Source organism: Pristiophorus japonicus, unplaced genomic scaffold (genome assembly GCF_044704955.1).
Source record: "Pristiophorus japonicus isolate sPriJap1 unplaced genomic scaffold, sPriJap1.hap1 HAP1_SCAFFOLD_73, whole genome shotgun sequence".
In the NCBI taxonomy this organism is placed as follows: Eukaryota; Metazoa; Chordata; class Chondrichthyes; family Pristiophoridae; genus Pristiophorus; species Pristiophorus japonicus.
The window spans coordinates 3,137,669-3,160,894 of NW_027254645.1; positions in this window are offsets into that span (position 1 = coordinate 3,137,669).

Sequence of the window (23,226 nt, forward strand, 5' to 3'; positions counted from 1 at the left end):
GTAACCCGGTGGCGCAGTGAGATCAGACAGTGTATAACCCGGGGGCCCAGTGAGATCCGACAGTGTGTAACCCGGGGGCCCAGAGAGATGAGACAGTGTGTAACCCGGGTTGGGCCCAATGAGATCAGACAGTGTGTAACCCGCGGGTGGGCCCAGTGAGATCAGACAGTGTGTAATCCGGGGCCCAGTGAGATCAGACAGTGTGTAACCCTGGGGCCCAGTGAGATCAGACAGTGTGTAACCCGGAGGCACACGCCGATCAGACAGTGTGTAAAGAGGTGGCCCAGTTTGATCAGACAGTGTGCAACCCAGGTGGGATGGGCCCAGTGAGATCAGACAGTGTGTAACCCGGGGTTGGGTCCAGTGAGATCAGACAGTGTGCAACCCGGGGGTGGGACCAGTGAGATCAGAAAGTGTGGAAAACTGGTGCACAGTGAGATCGGAGAGCGTGTTACTTGGGGTCCCAGTGAGATCAGACAATGTGTAACCCCGGGGTACACTGAGATCTGACAGTGTGTAACCCGGCGACCCAGTGAAATCAGACAGTGTGTAACCCGGGAGCCCAGTGAGATCACACAGTGTATAACCCGGGGGCCCAGTGTGATTAGACAGTATGTCACCCGGGGTCCCAGTGAGATCAGACAGTGTGTAACCCAGGGGCTCAGTGAGATCAGACAGTGTGTAACCCGGGGGTAGACTGAGATCAGGAAGTGTGTAACCCGGTGCACAGTGAGATAAGACAGTTTGTAACACTGGGGCCCAGTGAGATCACACATTGTGTAACCCGGGGGTGGATACAGTGTGATCAGAAAGTGTGTAAAGCGGGGGCCCTGTGAGATCAGACAGTGTTTAACCCGGGGGCACAGAGCGATCAGAAAATGTGAAACCCGGGACCCCAGTGAGATCAGACAGTGTGTAACCTGGGGGTGGGCCCAGTGACATCAGACACTGTGTAACCCGGGGGCCCAGTGAGATCAGACAGTGTGTAACCCGGGGGTGGGGCCAGTGAGATCAGACTGTGTGTAACCTGGGGGTGGACCCAGTGAGATCAACAGTGTATAACCCGGGGGCCCGGTGAGATCAGACAGTGTATATCCCAGGGCACAGTGATGGCATACAGTGTGTAATCTGGAGGTGGGCCCAGTGAGATCAGACAGTGTGTAACACGAAGGTGGCCCAGTGAGATCAGACAGTGTGTAACGCGGGGGTGGGCCCAGTAAGATCAGACAGTGTGAAACCCAGGGGCCCAGTGAGATCAGACAGTGTGTGTTCCAAGGGCACAGTGAGATCAGACAGTGTGTATATCAGCGCCCAGTGAGATCACACAGTGTGTAATCTGGGGGTGGGCCCAGTGAGATCAGACAGTGTGTAATCCGGGGGTGTGCCCAGTGAGATCATACAGTGTGAAACCCAGGGGCCCAGTGAGATCAGACAGTGTGTAACCCGGGGGTGGGCCCAGTGAGATCAGACTGTGTGAAACCCAGGGGCCCAGTGAGATCAGACAGTGTGTGTTCCAGGGGCCAAGTGAGATGAGACAGTGTGAATCTCAGCGCCCAGTGAGATCAGACAGTGTGTAATCTGGGGATGGGCCCAGTGAGATCAGACAGTCTGTAACGCGGGGCTGGGCCCAGTGAGATCAGACAGTGTGTATCCCGGGGGCCCAGTGAGATCATACAGTGTGTACCCCAGGGCCCAGTGAGATCAGACAGTGTGTAACCCGGGGAGAATGAATGGGAAGAGTGAGATCAGGCAGTGTCTACCCGAGTGCCCAGCGAGTTCAGACAGTGTGTAACCCGGTGGCGCAGTGAGATCAGACAGTGTATAACCCGGGGGCCCAGTGAGATCCGACAGTGTGTAACCCGGGGGCCCAGTGAGATCAGACAGTGTATAACCTTGGGGTACACTGAGATCAGACTGTGTGTAAACCGGGGATCCTGTGCGATCAGATAGTGTATAACCCGAGGTCCCAGTGAGATCAGACAGTGTGTAACCTGGGGGCCCAGTGAGATCAGAGAGTGTATAACCCGGTGGCCCAGTGAGATCAGACAGTCTGTAACCCGGTGGCCCAGTGAGATCAGACAGTGTATAACCCGGTGGCCCAGTGAGATCAGACAGTGTGTAACCCGGTGGCCCAGTGAGATCAGACAGTGTACAACCCGGGGTCCCAGTGAGATCAGACAGTGTATAATCCGGGGGGCCAGTGAGATCAGACAGTGTGTAACCTGGGGGCCAGTGAGATCAGACAGTGTATAACCCGGGTGCCCAGTGAGATCAGACAGTGTATAACCCGGGGGCCCAGTGAGATCAGACAGTGTGTAACCTGGGGGCCCAGTGAGAACAGACAGTGTAGAACCCGGTGGCCCAGTGAGATCAGTCAGTGTATAACCCGGTGGCCCAATGAGATCAGACAATGTGTAACCTGGTGGCCCAGTGAGATCAGACAGTGTACAACCCGGGGTCCCAGTGAGATCAGACAGTGTGTAAACTGGGGACCCTGTGCGATCAGACAATGTGTAACCCGAGGTCCCAGTGAGATCAGACAGTGTGTAACCTGGGGGCCCAGTGAGATCAGTCAGTGTGTAACCTGGGGGCCCAGTGAGATCAGACAGTGTGTAACCTGGGGGCCCAGTGAGATTAGACAGTGTCTAACCCCGGTTAGGCCCAGTGAGATCAGTCAGTGTGTAACCTGGGGGCCCAGTGTGATCAGACAGTGTGTAACCTGGGGGCCCAGTGAGATTAGACAGTGTCTAACCCCGGTTAGACCCAGTGAGATCAGACAGTGTGTAACCTGGGGGCCCAGTGAGATCAGTCAGTGTGTAACCTGGGGGCCCAGTGAGATTAGAAAGTGTCTAACCCCGGGTAGACCCAGTGAGATCAGACAGTGTGTAACCTGGGGGCCCAGTGAGATCAGACAGTGTGTAACCTGGGGGCCAAGTGAGATTAGACAGTGTCTAACCCCGGTTAGTACCAGTGAGATCACACAGTCTGTAACTCGAGGTCCCAGTGAGATCAGACCGTGTGTAACCTGGGGGCCCAGTGAGATCAGTCAGTGTGTAACCTGGGGGCCCAGTGAGATCAGACAGTGTTTAACCTGGGGGCCCAGTGAGATTAGACAGTGTCTAACCCCGGTTAGGCCCAGTGAGATCAGACAGTGTGTAACACTGGGGCCCAGTTTGATCAGACAGTGTGTAACACTGGGGCCCAGTGAAATCAGAGAGTGTGTAACCCTGGGGCCCAGTGTGATCAGACAGTGTGTAACCCGGGGGTGGGTCCACTGAGATCACACAGTGTGCAACCCGGGGGTGGGCCCAGTGAGATCAGACAGTGTGTAACCCGGGGATGGGTCCAGTGAGATCAGACAGTGTGTAACCCGGGGGTGGGCCCAGTGAGATCAGAGAGCGTGTAACCCGGGGGCCCAGTGAGTTCAGACAGTGTGTAACCCGGGGGTGGGCCCAGTGAGATCAGACAGTGTGTAACCCGGAGGTGGGCCCAGTGAGATCAGACAGTGTGTAACCCGGCGGTGGGCCCAGTGAGATCATACAGTGTGTAATTTGGGGATGGGTCCAGTGAGATCAGAAAGCGTGTAACCCGTGGGTGGGCCCACTGAGATCAGACAGTGTGTAACCCGAAGGTGGGCCCAGTGAGATCAGACAGTGTGTAACCCGGGGGCCCAGTGAGATCAGACAGTGTGTAACCCGGGCGCCCAGAAATCAGACAGTGTGTAACCCGGGGTTGGGTCTAGTGAGATCAGACAGTGTGTAACCCGGGTTGGGCCGAATGAGATCAGACAGTGTGTAACACGGGGGTGGGCCCAGTGAGATCAGACAGTGTGTAATCCGGGGCCCAGTGAGATCAGACAGTGTGTAACCCTGGGGCCCAGTGAGATCAGACAGTGTGTAACCCGGAGGCACACGCCGATCAGACAGTGTGTAAAGAGGTGGCCCAGTTTGATCAGACAGTGTGCAACCCAGGTGGGATGGGCCCAATGAGATCAGACAGTGTGTAACCCGGGGGTGGGTCCAGTGAGATCAGACAGTGTGCAACCCGTGGGTGGGCCCAGTGAGATCAGAAAGTGTGGAAACCTGGTGCACAGTGAGATCGGAGGGTGTGTAACTTGGGGTCCCAGTGAGATCAGACAAGGTGTAACCCCGGGGTACACTGAGATCTGACAGTGTGTGTGACCCGGGGACCCAGTGAAATCAGACAGTGTGTAACCCGGGAGCCCAGTGAGATCACACAGTGTATAACCCGGGGGCCCAGTGTGATTAGACAGTATGTAACCCGGGGTCCCAGTGAGATCAGACAGTGTGTAACCCAGGGGCTCAGTGAGATCAGAGAGTGTGTAACCCGGGGGTAGACTGAGATCAGGAATTGTGTTACCCGGTGCACAGTGAGATCAGACAGTTTGTAACACTGGGGCCCAGTGAGATCACACATTGTGTAACCCGGGGGTGGATACAGTGTGATCAGAAAATGTGTAAAGCGGGGGCACAGTGAGATCAGACAGTGTATAACCCGGGGGCACAGAGAGATCAGAAAATGTGAAACCCGGGACCCCAGTGAGATCAGACAGTGTGTAACCTGGGGGTGGGCCCAGTGACATCAGACACTATGTAACCCGGGGGCCCAGTGAGATCAGACAGTGTGTAACCCGGCGGTGGGGCCAGTGAGATCAGACTGTGTGTAACCTGGGGGTGGAACCAGTGAGATCAACAGTGTATAACCCGGGGGCCCGGTGAGATCAGACAGTGTATATCTCAGGGCACAGTGATGGCATACAGTGTGTAATCTGGAGGTGGGCCCAGTGAGATCAGACAGTGTGTAACAAGAAGGTGGGCCCAGTGAGATCAGACAGTGTGTAACCCGGGGGTGTGCCCAGTAAGATCAGACAGTGTGAAACCCAGGGGCCCAGTGAGATCAGACAGTGTGTGCTCCAAGGGCCCAGTGAGATCAGACAGTGTGTATATCAGCGCCCAGTGAGATCACACAGTGTGCAACCCGGGGGTGGGCCCAGTGAGATCAGACAGTGTGTAACCCGGGGGTGGGTCCAGTGAGATCAGACAGTGTGTAACCCGGGGGTGGGCCCAGTGAGATCAGAGAGCGTGTAACCCGGGGGCCCAGTGAGTTCAGACAGTGTGTAACCCGGGGGTGGGCCCAGTGAGATCAGACAGTGTGTAACCCGGAGGTGGGCCCAGTGAGATCAGACAGTGTGTAACCCGGCGGTGGGCCCAGTGAGATCATACAGTGTGTAATTTGGGGATGGGTCCAGTGAGATCAGAAAGCGTGTAACCCGTGGGTGGGCCCACTGAGATCAGACAGTGTGTAAGCCGAAGGTGGGCCCAGTGAGATCAGACAGTGTGTAACCCGGGGGCCCAGTGAGATCAGACAGTGTGTAACCCGGGCGCCCAGAAATCAGACAGTGTGTAACCCGGGGTTGGGTCTAGTGAGATCAGACAGTGTGTAACCCGGGTTGGGCCGAATGAGATCAGACAGTGTGTAACCCGGGGGTGGGCCCAGTGAGATCAGACAGTGTGTAACCCGGGGGTGGGTCCAGTGAGATCAGACAGTGTGCATCCCGGGGGTGGGACCAGTGAGATCAGAAAGTGTGGAAAACTGGTGCACAGTGAGATCGGAGAGCGTGTTACTTGGGGTCCCAGTGAGATCAGACAATGTGTAACCCCGGGGTACACTGAGATCTGACAGTGTGTAACCCGGCGACCCAGTGAAATCAGACAGTGTGTAACCCGGGAGCCCAGTGAGATCACACAGTGTATAACCCGGGGGCCCAGTGTGATTAGACAGTATGTAACCCGGGGTCCCAGTGAGATCAGACAGTGTGTAACCCAGGGGCTCAGTGAGATCAGACAGTGTGTAACCCGGGGGTAGACTGAGATCAGGAAGTGTGTAACCCGGTGCACAGTGAGATAAGACAGTTTGTAACACTGGGGCCCAGTGAGATCACACATTGTGTAACCCGGGGTGGATACAGTGTGATCAGAAAGTGTGTAAAGCGGGGGCCCAGTGAGATCAGACAGTGTTTAACCCGGGGGCACAGAGAGATCAGAAAATGTGAAACCCGGGACCCCAGTGAGATCAGACAGTGTGTAACCTGGGGGTGGGCCCAGTGACATCAGACACTGTGTAACCCGGGGGCCCAGTGAGATCAGACAGTGTGTAACCCGGGGGTGGGGCCAGTGAGATCAGACTGTGTGTAACCTGGGGGTGGACCCAGTGAGATCAACAGTGTATAACCCGGGGGCCCGGTGAGATCAGACAGTGTATATCCCAGGGCACAGTGATGGCATACAGTGTGTAATCTGGAGGTGGGCCCAGTGAGATCAGACAGTGTGTAACACGAAGGTGGCCCAGTGAGATCAGACAGTGTGTAACCCGGGGGTGGGCCCAGTAAGATCAGACAGTGTGAAACCCAGGGGCCCAGTGAGATCAGACAGTGTGTGTTCCAAGGGCCCAGTGAGATCAGACAGTGTGTATATCAGCGCCCAGTGAGATCACACAGTGTGTAATCTGGGGGTGGGCCCAGTGAGATCAGACAGTGTGTAATCCGGGGGTGTGCCCAGTGAGATCATACAGTGTGAAACCCAGGGGCCCAGTGAGATCAGACAGTGTGTAACCCGGGGGTGGGCCCAGTGAGATCAGACTGTGTGAAACCCAGGGGCCCAGTGAGATCAGACAGTGTGTGTTCCAGGGGCCAAGTGAGATGAGACAGTGTGAATCTCAGCGCCCAGTGAGATCAGACAGTGTGTAATCTGGGGATGGGCCCAGTGAGATCAGACAGTCTGTAACGCGGGGCTGGGCCCAGTGAGATCAGACAGTGTGTATCCCGGGGGCCCAGTGAGATCATACAGTGTGTACCCCAGGGCCCAGTGAGATCAGACAGTGTGTAACCCGGGGCGAATGAATGGGCAGAGTGAGATCAGGCAGTGTCTACCCGAGTGCCCAGCGAGATCAGACAGTGTGTAACCCGGTGGCGAAGTGAGATCAGACAGTGTATAACCCGGGGGCCCAGTGAGATCCGACAGTGTGTAACCCGGGGGCCCAGTGAGATCAGACAGTGTATAACCTTGGGGTACACTGAGATCAGACTGTGTGTAAACCGGGGATCCTGTGCGATAAGACAGTGTATAACCCGAGGTCCCAGTGAGATCAGACAGTGTGTAACCTGGGGGCCCAGTGAGATCAGAGAGTGTATAACCCGGTGGCCCAGTGAGATCAGACAGTGTGTAACCCGGTGGCCCAGTGAGATCAGACAGTGTATAACCCGGTGGCCCAGTGAGATCAGACAGTGTGTAACCCGGTGGCCCAGTGAGATCAGACAGTGTACAACCCGGGGTCCCAGTGAGATCAGACAGTGTATAATCCGGGGGGCCAGTGAGATCAGACAGTGTGTAACCTGGGGGCCAGTGAGATCAGACAGTGTATAACCCGGGTGCCCAGTGAGATCAGACAGTGTATAACCCGGGGGCCCAGTGAGATCAGACAGTGTGTAACCTGGGGGCCCAGTGAGAACAGAGAGTGTAGAACCCGGTGGCCCAGTGAGATCAGTCAGTGTATAACCCGGTGGCCCAATGAGATCAGACAGTGTGTAACCCGGTGGCCCAGTGAGATCAGACAGTGTACAACCCGGGGTCCCAGTGAGATCAGACAGTGTGTAAACTGGGGACCCTGTGCGATCAGACAATGTGTAACCCGAGGTCCCAGTGAGATCAGACAGTGTGTAACCTGGGGGCCCAGTGAGATCAGTCAGTGTGTAACCTGGGGGCCCAGTGAGATCAGACAGTGTGTAACCTGGGGGCCCAGTGAGATTAGACAGTGTCTAACCCCGGTTAGGCGCAGTGAGATCAGTCAGTGTGTAACCTGGGGGCCCAGTGTGATCAGACAGTGTGTAACCTGGGGGCCCAGTGAGATTAGACAGTGTCTAACCCCGGTTAGACCCAGTGAGATCAGACAGTGTGTAACCTGGGGGCCCAGTGAGATCAGACAGTGTGTAACCTGGGGGCCCAGTGAGATCAGTCAGTGTGTAACCTGGGGGCCCAGTGAGATTAGAAAGTGTCTAACCCCGGTTAGGCCCAGTGAGATCACACAGTCTGTAACCCGAGGTCCCATTGAGATCAGACAGTGTGTAACCTGGGGGCCCAGTGAGGTCAGTCAGTGTGTAACCTGGGGGCCCAGTGAGATCAGACAGTGTGTAACCTGGGGGCCCAGTGAGATTAGACAGTGTGTAACACTGGGGCCCAGTGCGATCAGACAGTGTGTAACACTGGGGCCCAGTGAAATCAGACAGTGTGTAACCCTGGGGCCCAGTGAGATCAGACAGTGTGTAACCCGGGGGTGGGTCCAGTGAGATCAGACAGTGTGCAATCCGGAGGTGGGCCCAGTGAGATCAGACAGTGTGTAACCCGGGGGTGGGTCCAGTGAGATCAGACAATGTGTAACCCGGGGGTGGGCCCAGTGAGATCAGACAGCGTGTAACCCGGGGGCCCAGTGAGATCAGACAGTGTGTTACCCGTGGGTGGGCCTAGTGAGATCAGACAGTGTGTAACCCGGAGGTGGGCCCAGTGAGATCAGACAGTGTGCAACCCGGCGGTGGGCCCAGTGAGATCAGACAGTGTGTAACCCGGGGGTGGGTCCAGTGAGATCTGACAGTGTGTAACCCGGGTGTGGGCCCAGTGAGATCAGACAGTGTGTAACCCGGGGGTGCGCCCACTGAGAGCAGACAGTGTGTAATTCGGGGGCCGAGTGAGATCAGACAGTGTGTAACCCGAGGGTGGGCCCAGTGAGATCAGACAGTGTGTGTTCCAGGGGCCCAGTGAGAACAGACAGTGTGAATCTCAGCGCCCCGTGAGATCATACAGTGTGTAATCTGGGGATGGGCCCAGTGAGATCAGACAGCGTGTAACCCGTGGGTGGGCCCACTGAGATCAGACAGTGTGTAACCCGAAGGTGGGCCCAGTGAGATCAGACAGTGTGTAACCCGGGGGCCCAGTGAGATCAGAGAGTGTGTAACCCGGGGGCCCAGAGAGATGAGACAGTGTGTAACCCGGGGGTGGGTCCAGTGACATCAGACAGTGTGTAACCCGGGGGTGGGCCCAGTGAGATCAGACAGCGTGTAACCCGTGGGTGGGACCACTGAGATCAGACAGTGTGTCACCCGAAGGTGGGCCCAGTGAGATCAGACAGTGTGTAACCCGGGGGCCCAGTGAGATCAGACAGTGTGTAACCCGGGGGCCCAGAGAGATGAGACAGTGTGTAACCCGGGTTGGGCCCAATGAGATCAGACAGTGTGTAACCCGCGGGTGGGCCCAGTGAGATCAGACAGTGTGTAATCCGGGGCCCAGTGAGATCAGACAGTGTGTAACCATGGGGCCCAGTGAGATCAGACAGTGTGTAACCCGGAGGCACACGCCGATCAGACAGTGTGTAAAGAGGTGGCCCAGTTTGATCAGACAGTGTGCAACCCAGGTGGGATGGGCCCAGTGAGATCAGACAGTGTGTAACCCGGGGGTGGGTCCAGTGAGATCAGACAGTGTGCAACCCGGGGGTGGGACCAGTGAGATCAGAAAGTGTGGAAAACTGGTGCACAGTGAGATCGGAGAGCGTGTTACTTGGGGTCCCAGTGAGATCAGACAATGTGTAGCCCCGGGGTACACTGAGATCTGACAGTGTGTAACCCGGCGACCCAGTGAAATCAGACAGTGTGTAACCCGGGAGCCCAGTGAGATCACACAGTGTATAACCCGGGGGCCCAGTGTGATTAGACAGTATGTAACCCGGGGTCCCAGTGAGATTAGACAGTGTGTAACCCAGGGGCTCAGTGAGATCAGACAGTGTGTAACCCGGGGGTAGACTGAGATCAGGAAGTGTGTAACCCGGTGCACAGTGAGATCAGACAGTTTGTAACACTGGGGCCCAGTGAGATCACACATTGTGTAACCCGGGGGTGGATACAGTGTGATCAGAAAATGTGTAAAGCGGGGGCCCAGTGAGATCAGACAGTGTATAACCCGGGGGCACAGAGAGATCAGAAAATGTGAAACCCGGGACCCCAGTGAGATCAGACAGTGTGTAACCTGGGAGTGGGCCCAGTGACATCAGACACTGTGTAACCCGGGGGCCCAGTGAGATCAGACAGTGTGTAACACGGGGGTGGGGCCAGTGAGATCAGACTGTGTGTAACCTGGGAGTGGACCCAGTGAGATCAGCAGTGTATAACCCGGGAGCCCGGTGAGATCAGACAGTGTATATCCCAGGGCACAGTGATGGCATACAGTGTGTAATCTGGAGGTGGGCCCAGTGAGATCAGACAGTGTGTAACACGAAGGTGTGCCCAGTGAGATCAGACAGTGTGTAACCCGGGGGTGTGCCCAGTAAGATCAGACAGTGTGAAACCCAGGGGCCCAGTGAGATCAGACAGTGTGTGTTCCAAGGGCCCAGTGAGATCAGACAGTGTGTATATCAGCGCACAGTGAGATCACACAGTGTGTAATTTGGGGGTGGACCCAGTGAGATCAGACAGTGTGTAATCCGGGGGTGTGCCCAGTGAGATCATTCAGTGTGAAACCCAGGGGCCCAGTGAGATCAGACAGTGTGTAACCCGGGGGTGGGCCCAGTGAGATCAGACAGTGTGAAACCCAGGGGCCCAGTGAGATCAGACAGTGTGTGTTCCAGGGGCCAAGTGAGATGAGACAGTGTGTATTTCAGCGCCCAGTGAGATCAGACAGTCTGTAACGCGGGGCTGGGCCCAGTGAGATCAGACAGTGTGTAACCCAGGGCCCAGTGAGATCAGACAGTGTGTAACCCGGGGAGAATGAATGGGCCCAGCGAGATCAGACAGTGTCTACCCGAGTGCCCAGCGAGATCAGACAGTGTGTAACCCGGTGGCGTAGTGAGGTCAGACAGTGTATAACCCGGGGGCCCAGTGAGATCCGACAGTGTGTAACCCGGGGGCCCAGTGAGATCAGACAGTGTGTAACCTTGGGGTACACTGAGATCAGACTGTGTGTAAACCGGGGACCCTGTGCGATCAGACAGTGTATAACGCGAGGTCCCAGTGAGATCAGACAGTGTGTAACCTGGGGGCCCAGTGAGATCAGACAGTGTATAACCCGGTGGCCCGGTGAGATCAGACAGTGTGTAACCCGGTGGCCCAGTGAGATCAGACAGTGTATAACCCGGTGGCCACGTGAGATCAGACAGTGTGTAACCCGGTGACCCAGTGAGATCAGACAGTGTATAACCCGGGGGCCCAGTGAGATCAGACAGTGTATAATCCGGGGGGCCAGTGAGATCAGACAGTGTGTAACCTGGGGGCCAGTGAGATCAGACAGTGTATAACCCGGGTGCCCAGTGAGATCAGACAGTGTATAACCCGGGGGCCTAATGAGATCAGACAGTGTGTAACCTGGGGGCCCAGTGAGAACAGACAGTGTAGAACCCGGTGGCCCAGTGAGATCAGTCAGTATATTACCCGGTGGCCCAATGAGATCAGACAGCGTGTAACCCGGTGGCCCAGTGAGATCAGACAGTATTCAACCCGGGGTCCCAGTGAGATCAGACAGTGTGTAAACCGGGGACCCTGTGCGATCAGACAATGTGTAACCCGAGGTCCCAGTGAGATCAGACAGTGTGTAACCTGGGGGCCCAGTGAGATCAGTCAGTGTGTAACCTGGGGGCCCAGTGAGATCAGACAGTGTGTAACCTGGGGGCCCAGTGAGATTAGACAGTGTCTAACCCCGGTTAGGCCCAGTGAGATCAGTCAGTGTGTAATCTGGGGGCCCAGTGTGATCAGACAGTGTGTAACCTGGGGGCCCAGTGAGATTATACAGTGTCTAACCCCGGTTAGACCCAGTGAGATCAGACAGTGTGTAACCTGGGGGCCCAGTGAGATCAGACAGTGTGTAACCTGGTGGCCCAGTGAGATCAGACAGTGTGTAACCTGGGGGCCCAGTGAGATTAGACATTGTCTAACCCCGGTTAGGCCCAGTGAGATCACACAGTCTGTAACCCGAGGTCCCAGTGAGATCAGACAGTGTGTAACCTGGGGGCCCAGTGAGATCAGTCAGTGTGTAACCTGGGGGCCCAGTGAGATCAGACAGTGTGTAACCTGGGGGTCCAGTGAGATTAGACAGTGTCTAACCCCGGTTAGGCCCAGTGAGATCAGACAGTGTTTAACACTTTGGCCCAGTGCGATCAGACAGTGTGTAACACTGGGGACCAGTGAAATCAGAAAGTGTGTAACCCTGGGGCCCAGTGAGATCAGGCAGTGTGTAACCCGGGGGTGGGTCCAGTGAGATCAGACAGTGTGCAACCCGGGGGTGGGTCCAGTGAGATCAGACAGTGTGTAACCCGGGGGTGGGTCCAGTGAGATCAGACAGTGTGTAACCCGGGGGTGGGCCCAGTGAGATCAGACAGTGTGTAACCCGGGGGTGGGTCCAATGAGATCTGACAGTGTGTAACCTTGGGGTACACTGAGATCAGACTGTGTGTAAACCGGGGACCCTGTGCGATCAGACAGCGTGTAACCCGGGGGCCCAGTGAGATCAGACAGTGTGTTACCCGGGGGTCCAGTGAGATCAGACAGTGTATAACCCGGGGGCCCAGTGAGATCAGACAGTGTATAATCCGGGGGGCCAGTGAGATCAGACAGTGTGTAACCTGCGGGCCAGTGAGATCAGACAGTGTATAACCCGGGTGCCCAGTGAGATCAGACAATGTATAACCCGGGGGCCCAGTAAGATCAGACAGTGTGTAACCTGGGGGCCCAGTGAGAACAGACAATGTAGAAGCCGGTGGCCCAGTGAGATCAGTCAGTGTATAACCCGGTGGCCCAATGAGATCAGACAGTGTGTAACCCGGTGGCCCAGTGAGATCAGACAGTGTACAACCCGGGGTCCCAGTGAGATCAGACAGTGTGTAACCCGGGGGTAGACTGAGATCAGGAAGTGTGTAACCCGGTGCACAGTGAGATCAGACAGTTTGTAACACTGGGGCCCAGTGAGATCACACATTGTGTAACCCGGGGGTGGATACAGTGTGATCAGAAAATGTGTAAAGCGGGGGCACAGTGAGATCAGACAGTGTATAACCCGGGGGCACAGAGAGATCAGAAAATGTGAAACCCGGGAAACCCAGTGACATCAGACAGTGTGTAACCTGGGGGTGGGCCCAGTGACATCAGACACTGTGTAACCCGGGGGCCCAGTGAGATCAGACAGTGTGTAACCCGGCGGTGGGGCCAGTGAGATCAGACTGTGTGTAACCTGGGGGTGGACCCAGTGAGATCAACAGTGTATAACCCGGGGGCATGGTGAGATCAGACAGTGTATATCCCAGGGCACAGTGATGGCATACAGTGTGTAATCTGGAGGTGGGCCCAGTGAGATCAGACAGTGTGTAACACGAAGGTGGGCCCAGTGAGATCAGACAGTGTGTGTTCCAAGGGCCCAGTGAGATCAGACAGTGTGTATATCAGCGCCCAGTGAGATCACACAGTGTGTAATCTGGGGGTGGGCCCAGTGAGATCAGACAGTGTGTAATCCGGGGGTGTGCACAGTGAGATCATACAGTGTGAAACCCAGGGGCCCAGTGAGATCAGAGAGTGTGTAACCCGGGGGTGGGCCCAGTGAGATCTGACAGTGTGAAACCAAGGGCCCAGTGAGATTAGACAGTGTGTGTTCCAGGGGCCCAGTGAGATCAGACAGTGTGTATATCAGCGCCCAGTGAGATCACACAGTGTGTAATCTGGGGGTGGGCCCAGTGAGATCAGACAGTGTGTAACCCGGGGGTGGGCCCACTGAGATCAGACAGTGTGTAACCCGGGGGCCCAGTGAGATCAGACAGTGTGTACCCCAGGTCCCAGTGAGATCAGACAGTGTGTAACCTGGGGGCACAGTGAGATCAGTCAGTGTGTAACCTGGGGGCCCAGTGAGATCAGACAGTGTGTAACCTGGGGGCCCAGTGAGATTAGACAGTGTCTGACCCCGGTTAGGCCCAGTGAGATCAGACAGTGTGTAACACTGGGGCCCAGTGAGATCAGACAGTGTATAACCCTGCGGCCCAGTCAGATCCGACAGTGTGTAACCCGGTGGTGGGTCCAGTGAGATCAGACAGTGTGTAACCCAGGGGTACACTGAGATCTGACAGTGTGTAACCCGGGAACCCAGTGAAATCAGGCAGTGTGTAACCCGGGAGCCCAGTGAGATCACACAGTGTATAACCCGGGGACCCAGTGTGATTAGACAGTATGTAACCCGGGGTCCCAGTGAGATCAGACAGTGTTTAACCCAGGGGCTCAGTGAGATCGGACAGTGTGTAACCCGGGGGTAGACTGAGATCAGGAAGTGTGTAACCCGGTGCACAGTGAGATCAGACAGTTTGTAACACTGGGGCCCAGTGAGATCACACATTGTGTAACCCGAAGGTGGATACAGTGTGATCAGAATGTGTGTAAAGCGGTGGCCCAGAGCGATCAGACAGTGTATTACCCGGGGTCACATATAGATCAGAAAATGTGAAACCCGGGACCCCAGTGAGATCAGACAGTGTGTAACCTGGGGGTGGGGCCAGTGAGATCAGACTGTGTGTAACCTGGGGGTGGACCCAGTGAGATCAACAGTGTATAACCCGGGGGCCCGGTGAGATCAGACAGTGTATATCCCAGGGCACAGTGATGGCATACAGTGTGTAATCTGGAGATGGGCCCAGTGAGATCAGACAGTTTGTAACACGAAGGTGGTCCCAGTGAGATCAGACAGTGTGTAACCCGGGGGTGGGCCCAGTAAGATCAGACAGTGTGAAACCCAGGGGCCCAGTGAGATCAGACAGTGTGTGTTCCAAGGGCCCAGTGAGATCAGACAGTGTGTATATCAGCGCCCAGTGAGATCACACAGTGTGAAATCTAAGGGTGGGCCCAGTGAGATCAGACAGTGTGTAATCCGGGGGTGTGCCCAGTGAGATCATACAGTGTGAAACCCAGGGGCCCAGTGAGATCAGACAGTCTGTAACGCGGGGCTGGGCCCAGTGAGATCAGACAGTGTGTATCCCGGGGGCCCAGTGAGATCATACAGTGTGTACCCCAGGGCCCAGTGAGATCAGACAGTGTGTAACCCGGGGAGAATGAATGGGCCCAGTGAGATCAGACAGTGTCTACCCGAGTGCCCAGAGAGATCAGACAGTGTGTAACCCGGTGGCGCGGTGAGATCAGACAGTGTATAACCCGGGGGCCCAGTGAGATCCGAGAGTGTGTAACCCGGGGGCCCAGTGAGATCAGACAGTGTGTGACCTTGGGCTACACTGAGATCAGACTGTGTGTAAACCGGGGACCCTGTGCGATCAGACAGTGTATAACACGAGGTCCCAGTGAGATCAGACAGTGTGTAACCTGGGGGCCCAGTGAGATCAGACAGTGTATAACCCGGTGGCCCAGTGAGATCAGACAGTGTATAATCCGGGGGGCCAGTGAGATCAGACAGTGTGTAACCTGGGGGCCCAGTGAGATCAGACAGTGTATAACCCGGGTGCCCAGTGAGATCAGACAGTGTATAACCCGGGGGCCCAGTGAGATCAGACAGTGTGTAACCTGGGGGCCCAGTGAGATCAGACAGTGTAGAACCCGGTGGCGCAGTGAGATCAGACAGTGTGTAACCCGGTGGCCCAGTGAGATCAGAAAGTGTACAACCCGGGGTCCCAGTGAGATCAGACAGTGTATAACCCGGGGGCCCAGTGAGATCAGACAGTGTGTAACCCGGTGGCCCAGTGAGATCAGACAGTGTATAACCCGGTGGACCAGTGAGATCCTACAGTGTGTAAACCGGGGACCCTGTGCGATCAGACAATGTGTAACCCGAGGTCCCAGTGAGATCAGACATTGTGTAACCTGGGGGCCCAGTGAGATCAGTCAGTGTGTAACCTGGGGGCCCAGTGAGATCAGACAGTGTGTAACCTGGGGGCCCAGTGAGATTAGACAGTGTCTAACCCCGGTTAGGCCCAGTTAGATCAGTCAGTGTGTAACCTGGGGGCCCAGTGTGATCAGATAGTGTGTAACCTGGGGGCCCAGTGAGATCAGACAGTATGTATATGGGGGCCCAGTGAGATCAGACAGTGTGTAACCTGGGGGCCCAGTGAGATTAGACAGTGTCAAACCCCGGTTAGGCCCAGTGAGATCAGACAGTGTGTAACATTGGGGCCCAGTGTGATCAGACAGTGTGTAACACTGGGGCCCAGTGAAATCAGACAGTGTGTAACCTGGGGCCCAGTGAGATCAGACAGTGTGTAACCCGGGGGTGGGTCCACTGAGATCAGACAGTGTGCAACCCGGGGGTGGGCCCAGTGAGATCAGACAGTGTGTAACCCGGGGGTGGGTCCAGTGAGATCAGACAGTGTGTAACCCGGGGGTGGGCCCAGTGAGATCAGAGAGCGTGTAACCCGGGGGCCCAGTGAGTTCAGACAGTGTGTAACCCGGTGGTGGGCCCAGTGAGATCAGACAGTGTGTAACCCGGAGGTGGGCCCAGTGAGATCAGACAGTGTGTAACCCGGCGGTGAGCCCAGTGAGATCAGACAGTGTGTAACCCGGGGGTGGGTCCAATGAGATCTGACAGTGTGTAACCCGGGGGTGGGTCCAATGAGATCTGACAGTGTGTAACCCGGGGGTGGGCCCAGTGAGATCAGACAGTGTGTAACCCGGGGGTAGGCCCACTGAGATCAGACAGTGTGTAACCCGGGGGCCCAGTGAGGTCAGACAGTGTGTAACCCGGGGGTAGGCCCACTGAGATCAGACAGTGTGTAACCCGGGGGTCCAGTGAGATCAGACAGTGTGTAACCCGAGGGTGGGCCCAGTGAGATCAGACAGTGTGTGTTCCAGGGACCCAGTGAGATCAGACAGTGAATCTCAGCGCCCAGTGAGATCATACAGTGTGTAATCTGGGGATGGGCCCAGTGAGATCAGACAGCGTGTAACCCGTGGGTGGGCCCACTGAGATCAGACAGTGTGTAACCCGAAGGTGGGCCCAGTGAGATCAGACAGTGTGTAACTCGGGGGCCCAGTGAGATCAGACAGTGTGTAACCCGGGCGCCCAGAAATCAGAGAGTGTGTAACCCGGGGGTGGGTCTAGTGAGATCAGACAGTGTGTAACCCGGGTTGGGCCCAATGAGATCAGACAGTGTGTAACCCGGGGGTGGGCACAGTGAGATCAGACAGTGTGTAATCCGGGGCCCAGCGAGATCAGACAGTGTGTAACCCTGGGGCCCAGTGAGATCAGACAGTGTGTAACCCGGAGGCACACGCCGATCAGACAGTGTGTAAAGAGGTGGCCCAGTTTGATCAGACAGTGTGCAACCCAGGTGGGATGGGCCCAGTGAGATCAGACAGTGTGTATCCCGGGGGTAGGTCCAGTGAGATCAGACAGTGTGCAACCCGGGGGTGGGCCCAGTGAGATCAGAAAGTGTGGAAACCTGGTGCACAGTGAGATCGGAGAGTGTGTAACTTGGTGTCCCAGTGAGATCAGACAAGGTGAAACCCCGGGGTACACTGAGATCTGACAGTGTGTAACCCGGGGACCCAGTGAAATTAGACAGTGTGTAACCGGGAGCCCAGTGAGATCACACAGTGTATAACCCTGGGGCCCAGTGTGATTAGACAGTATGTAACCCGGGGTCCCAGTGAGATCAGACAGTGTGTAACCCAGGGGCTCAGTGAGATCAGACAGTGTGTAACCCGGGGGTAGACTGAGATCAGGAAGTGTGTAACCCGGTGCACAGTGAGATCAGACAGTTTGTAACACTGGGGCCCAGTGAGATCACACATTGTGTAACCCCGGGGTGGATACAGTGTGATCAGAAAATGTGTAAAGCGGGGGCCCAGTGAGATCAGACAGTGTATAACCCGGGGGCACAGAGAGATCAGAATATGTGAAACCCGGGACCCCAGTGAGATCAGACAGTGTGTAACGTGGGGGTGGGCACAGTGACATCAGACACTGTGTAACCCGGGGGCCCAGTGAGATCAGACAGTGTGTAACCCGGCGGTGGGGCCAGTGAGATCAGACTGTGTGTAACCTGGGGGTGGACCCAGTGAGATCAACAGTGTATAACCCGGGGGCCCGGTGAGATCAGACAGTGGAAATCCCAGGGCACAGTGATGGCATACAGTGTGTAATCTGGAGGTGGGCCCAGTGTGATCAGACAGTGTGTAACACGAAGGTGGGCCCAGTGAGATCAGACAGTGTGTAACCCGGGGGTGTGCCCAGTAAGATCAGACAGTGTGAAACCCAGGGGCCCAGTGAGATCAGACAGTGTGTGTTCCAAGGGCCCAGTGAGATCAGACAGTGTGTATATCAGCGCCCAGTGAGATCACACAGTGTGTAATCTGGGGGTGGGCCCAGTGAGATCAGACAGTGTGTAATCCGGGGGTGGGCCCAGTGAGATCAGACAGTGTGAAACCCAGGGGCCCAGTGAGATCAGACAGTGTGTAACCCGGGGAGAATGAATGGGCCCAGTGAGATCAGACAGTGTCTACCCGAGTGCCCAGAGAGATCAGACAGTGTGTAACTCGGTGGCGCAGTGAGATCAGACAGTGTATAACCCGGGGGCCCAGTGAGATCCGACAGTGTGTAACCCGGGGGCCCAGTGAGATCAGACAGTGTGTGACCTTGGGGTACACTGAGATCAGACTGTGTGTAAACCGGGGACCCTGTGCGATCAGACAGTGTATAACCCGAGGTCCCAGTGAGATCAGACAGTGTGTAACCTGGGGGCCCAGTGAGATCAGACAGTGTATAACCCGGTGGCCCAGTGAGATCAGACAGTGTGTAACCCGGTGGCCCAGTGAGATCAGACAGTGTATAACCCAGTGGCCCAGTGAGATCAGACAGTGTGTAACCCGGTGGCCCAGTGAGATCAGACAGTGTATAACCCGGGGGCCCAGTGAGATCAGACAGTGTATAACCCGGGTGCCCAGTGAGATCAGACAGTGTATAACCCGGGGGCCCAGTGAGATCATACAGTGTGTAACCTGGGGGCCCAGTGAGATCAGACAGTGTAGAACCCGGTGGCCCAGTGAGATCAGACAGTGTGTAACCCGGTGGCTCAGTGAGATCAGACAGTGTACAACCCGGGGTCCCAGTGAGATCAGACAGTGTATAACCCAGGGGCCCAGTGAGATCAGACAGTCTGTAACCCGGTGGCCCAGTGAGATCAGACAGTGTATAACCCGGTGGCCCAGTGAGATCCTACAGTGTGTAAACCGGGGACCCTGTGCGATCAGACAATGTGTAACCCGAGGTCCCAGTGAGATCAGACAGTGTGTAACCTGGGGGCCCAGTGAGATCAGTCAGTGTGTAACCTGGGGGCCCAGTGAGATCAGACAGTGTGTAACCTGGGGGCCCAGTGAGATTAGACAGTGTCTAACCCCGGTTAGGCCCAGTGAGATCAGTCAGTGTGTAACCTGGGGCCCAGTGTGATCAGACAGTGTGTAACCTGGGGGCCCAGTGAGATTAGACAGTGTCTAACCCCGGGTAGACCCAGTGAGATCAGACAGTGTGTAACCTGGGGGCCCAGTGAGATCAGACAGTGTGTAACCTGGGGGCCCAGTGAGATTAGACAGTGTCTAACCCCGGTTAGTACCAGTGAGATCACACAGTCTGTAACTCGAGGTCCCAGTGAGATCAGACCGTGTGTAACCTGGGGGCCCAGTGAGATCAGTCAGTGTGTAACCTGGGGGCCCAGTGAGATCAGACAGTGTTTAACCTGGGGGCCCAGTGAGATTAGACAGTGTCTAACCCCGGTTAGGCCCAGTGAGATCAGACAGTGTGTAACACTGGGGCCCAGTTTGATCAGACAGTGTGTAACACTGGGGCCCAGTGAAATCAGACAGTGTGTAACCCTGGGGCCCAGTGTGATCAGACAGTGTGTAACCCGGGGGTGGGTCCACTGAGATCACAGAGTGTGCAACCCGGGGGTGGGCCCAGTGAGATCAGACAGTGTGTAACCCGGGGTTGGGTCCAGTGAGATCAGACAGTGTGTAACCCGGGGGTGGGCCCAGTGAGATCAGAGAGCGTGTAACCCGGGGGCCCAGTGAGTTCAGACAGTGTGTAACCCGGGGGTGGGCCCAGTGAGATCAGACAGTGTGTAACCCGGAGGTGGGCCCAGTGAGATCAGACAGTGTGTAACCCGGCGGTGGGCCCAGTGAGATCATACAGTGTGTAATTTGGGGATGGGTCCAGTGAGATCAGAAAGCGTGTAACCCGTGGGTGGGCCCACTGAGATCAGACAGTGTGTAACCCGAAGGTGGGCCCAGTGGGATCAGACAGTGTGTAACCCGGGGGCCCAGTGAGATCAGACAGTGTGTAACCCGGGCGCCCAGAAATCAGACAGTGTGTAACCCGGGGTTGGGTCTAGTGAGATCAGACAGTGTGTAACCCGGGTTGGGCCGAATGAGATCAGACAGTGTGTAACCCGGGGGTGGGCCCAGTGAGATCAGACAGTGTGTAATCCGGGGCCCAGTGAGATCAGACAGTGTGTAACCCTGAGGCCCAGTGAGATCAGACAGTGTGTAACCCGGAGGCACACGCCGATCAGACAGTGTGTAAAGAGGTGGCCCAGTTTGATCAGACAGTGTGCAACCCAGGTGGGATGGGCCCAGTGAGATCAGACAGTGTGTAACCCGGGGGTGGGTCCAGTGAGATCAGACAGTGTGCAACCCGGGGGTGGGCCCAGTGAGATCAGAAAGTGTGGAAACCTGGTGCACAGTGAGATCGGAGGGTGTGTAACTTGGGGTCCCAGTGAGATCAGACAAGGTGTAACCCCGGGGTACACTGAGATCTGACAGTGTGTGTGACCCGGGGACCCAGTGAAATCAGACAGTGTGTAACCCGGGAGTCAAGTGAGATCACACAGTGTATAACCCGGGGGCCCAGTGTGATTAGACAGTATGTAACCCGGGGTCCCAGTGAGATCAGCCAGTGTGTAACCCAGGGGCTCAGTGAGATCAGAGAGTGTGTAACCCGGGGGTAGACTGAGATCAGGAATTGTGTTACCCGGTGCACAGTGAGATCAGACAGTTTGTAACACTGGGGCCCAGTGAGATCACACATTGTGTAACCCGGGGGTGGATACAGTGTGATCAGAAAATGTGTAAAGCGGGGGCACAGTGAGATCAGACAGTGTATAACCCGGGGGCACAGAGAGATCAGAAAATGTGAAACCCGGGACCCCAGTGAGATCAGACAGTGTGTAACCTGGGGGTGGGCCCAGTGACATCAGACACTGTGTAACCCGGGGGCCCAGTGAGATCAGACAGTGTGTAACCCGGCGGTGGGGCCAGTGAGATCAGACTGTGTGTAACCTGGGGGTGGAACCAGTGAGATCAACAGTGTATAACCCGGGGGCCCGGTGAGATCAGACAGTGTATATCCCAGGGCACAGTGATGGCATACAGTGTGTAATCTGGAGGTGGGCCCAGTGAGATCAGACAGTGTGTAACACGAAGGTGGGCCCAGTGAGATCAGACAGTGTGTAACCCGGGAGTGTGCCCAGTAAGATCAGACAGTGTGAAACCCAGGGGCCCAGTGAGATCAGACAGTGTGTGCTCCAAGGGCCCAGTGAGATCAGTCAGTGTGTATATCAGCGCCCAGTGAGATCACACAGTGTGTAATCTGGGGGTGGGCCCAGTGAGATCAGACAGTGTGTAATCCGGGGGTGTGCCCAGTGAGATCATACAGTGTGAAACCCAGGGCCCCAGTGAGATCAGACAGTGTGTAACCCGGGGGTGGGCCCAGTGAGATCAGACAGTGTGAAACCCAGGGGCCCAGTGAGACCAGACAATGTGTGTTCCAGGGGCCAAGTGAGATGAGACAGTGTGTATCATAGCGCCCAGTGAGATCAGACAGTGTGTAATGTGGGGATGGGCCCAGTGAGATCAGACAGTCTGTAACGCGGGGCTGTGCCCCGTGAGATCAGACAGTGTGTACCCCAGGGCCCAGTGAGATCAGACAGTGTGTAACCCGGGGAGAATGAATGGGCCCAGTGAGATCAGACAATGTCTACCCGAGTACCCAGAGAGATCAGACAGTGTGTAACCCGGTGGCGCAGTGAGATCAGACAGTGTATAACCCGGGGGCCCAGTGAGATCCGACAGTGTGTAACCCGGGGGCCCAGAGAGATGAGACAGTGTGTAACCCGGGTTGGGCCCAATGAGATCAGACAGTGTGTAACCCGCGGGTGGGCCCAGTGAGATCAGACAGTGTGTAATCCGGGGCCCAGTGAGATCAGACAGTGTGTAACCCTGGGGCCCAGTGAGATCAGACAGTGTGTAACCCGGAGGCACACGCCGATCAGACAGTGTGTAAAGAGGTGGCCCAGTTTGATCAGACAGTGTGCAACCCAGGTGGGATGGGCCCAGTGAGATCAGACAGTGTGTAACCCGGGGTTGGGTCCAGTGAGATCAGACAGTGTGCAACCCGGGGGTGGGACCAGTGAGATCAGAAAGTGTGGAAAACTGGTGCACAGTGAGATCGGAGAGCGTGTTACTTGGGGTCCCAGTGAGATCAGACAATGTGTAACCCCGGGGTACACAGAGATCTGACAGTGTGTAACCCGGCGACCCAGTGAAATCAGACAGTGTGTAACCCGGGAGCCCAGTGAGATCACACAGTGTATAACCCGGGGGCCCAGTGTGATTAGACAGTATGTCACCCGGGGTCCCAGTGAGATCAGACAGTGTGTAACCCAGGGGCTCAGTGAGATCAGACAGTGTGTAACCCGGGGGTAGACTGAGATCAGGAAGTGTGTAACCCGGTGCACAGTGAGATAAGACAGTTTGTAACACTGGGGCCCAGTGAGATCACACATTGTGTAACCCGGGGGTGGATACAGTGTGATCAGAAAGTGTGTAAAGCGGGGGCCCTGTGAGATCAGACAGTGTTTAACCCGGGGGCACAGAGCGATCAGAAAATGTGAAACCCGGGACCCCAGTGAGATCAGACAGTGTGTAACCTGGGGGTGGGCCCAGTGACATCAGACACTGTGTAACCCGGGGGCCCAGTGAGATCAGACAGTGTGTAACCCGGGGGTGGGGCCAGTGAGATCAGACTGTGTGTAACCTGGGGGTGGACCCAGTGAGATCAACAGTGTATAACCCGGGGGCCCGGTGAGATCAGACAGTGTATATCCCAGGGCACAGTGATGGCATACAGTGTGTAATCTGGAGGTGGGCCC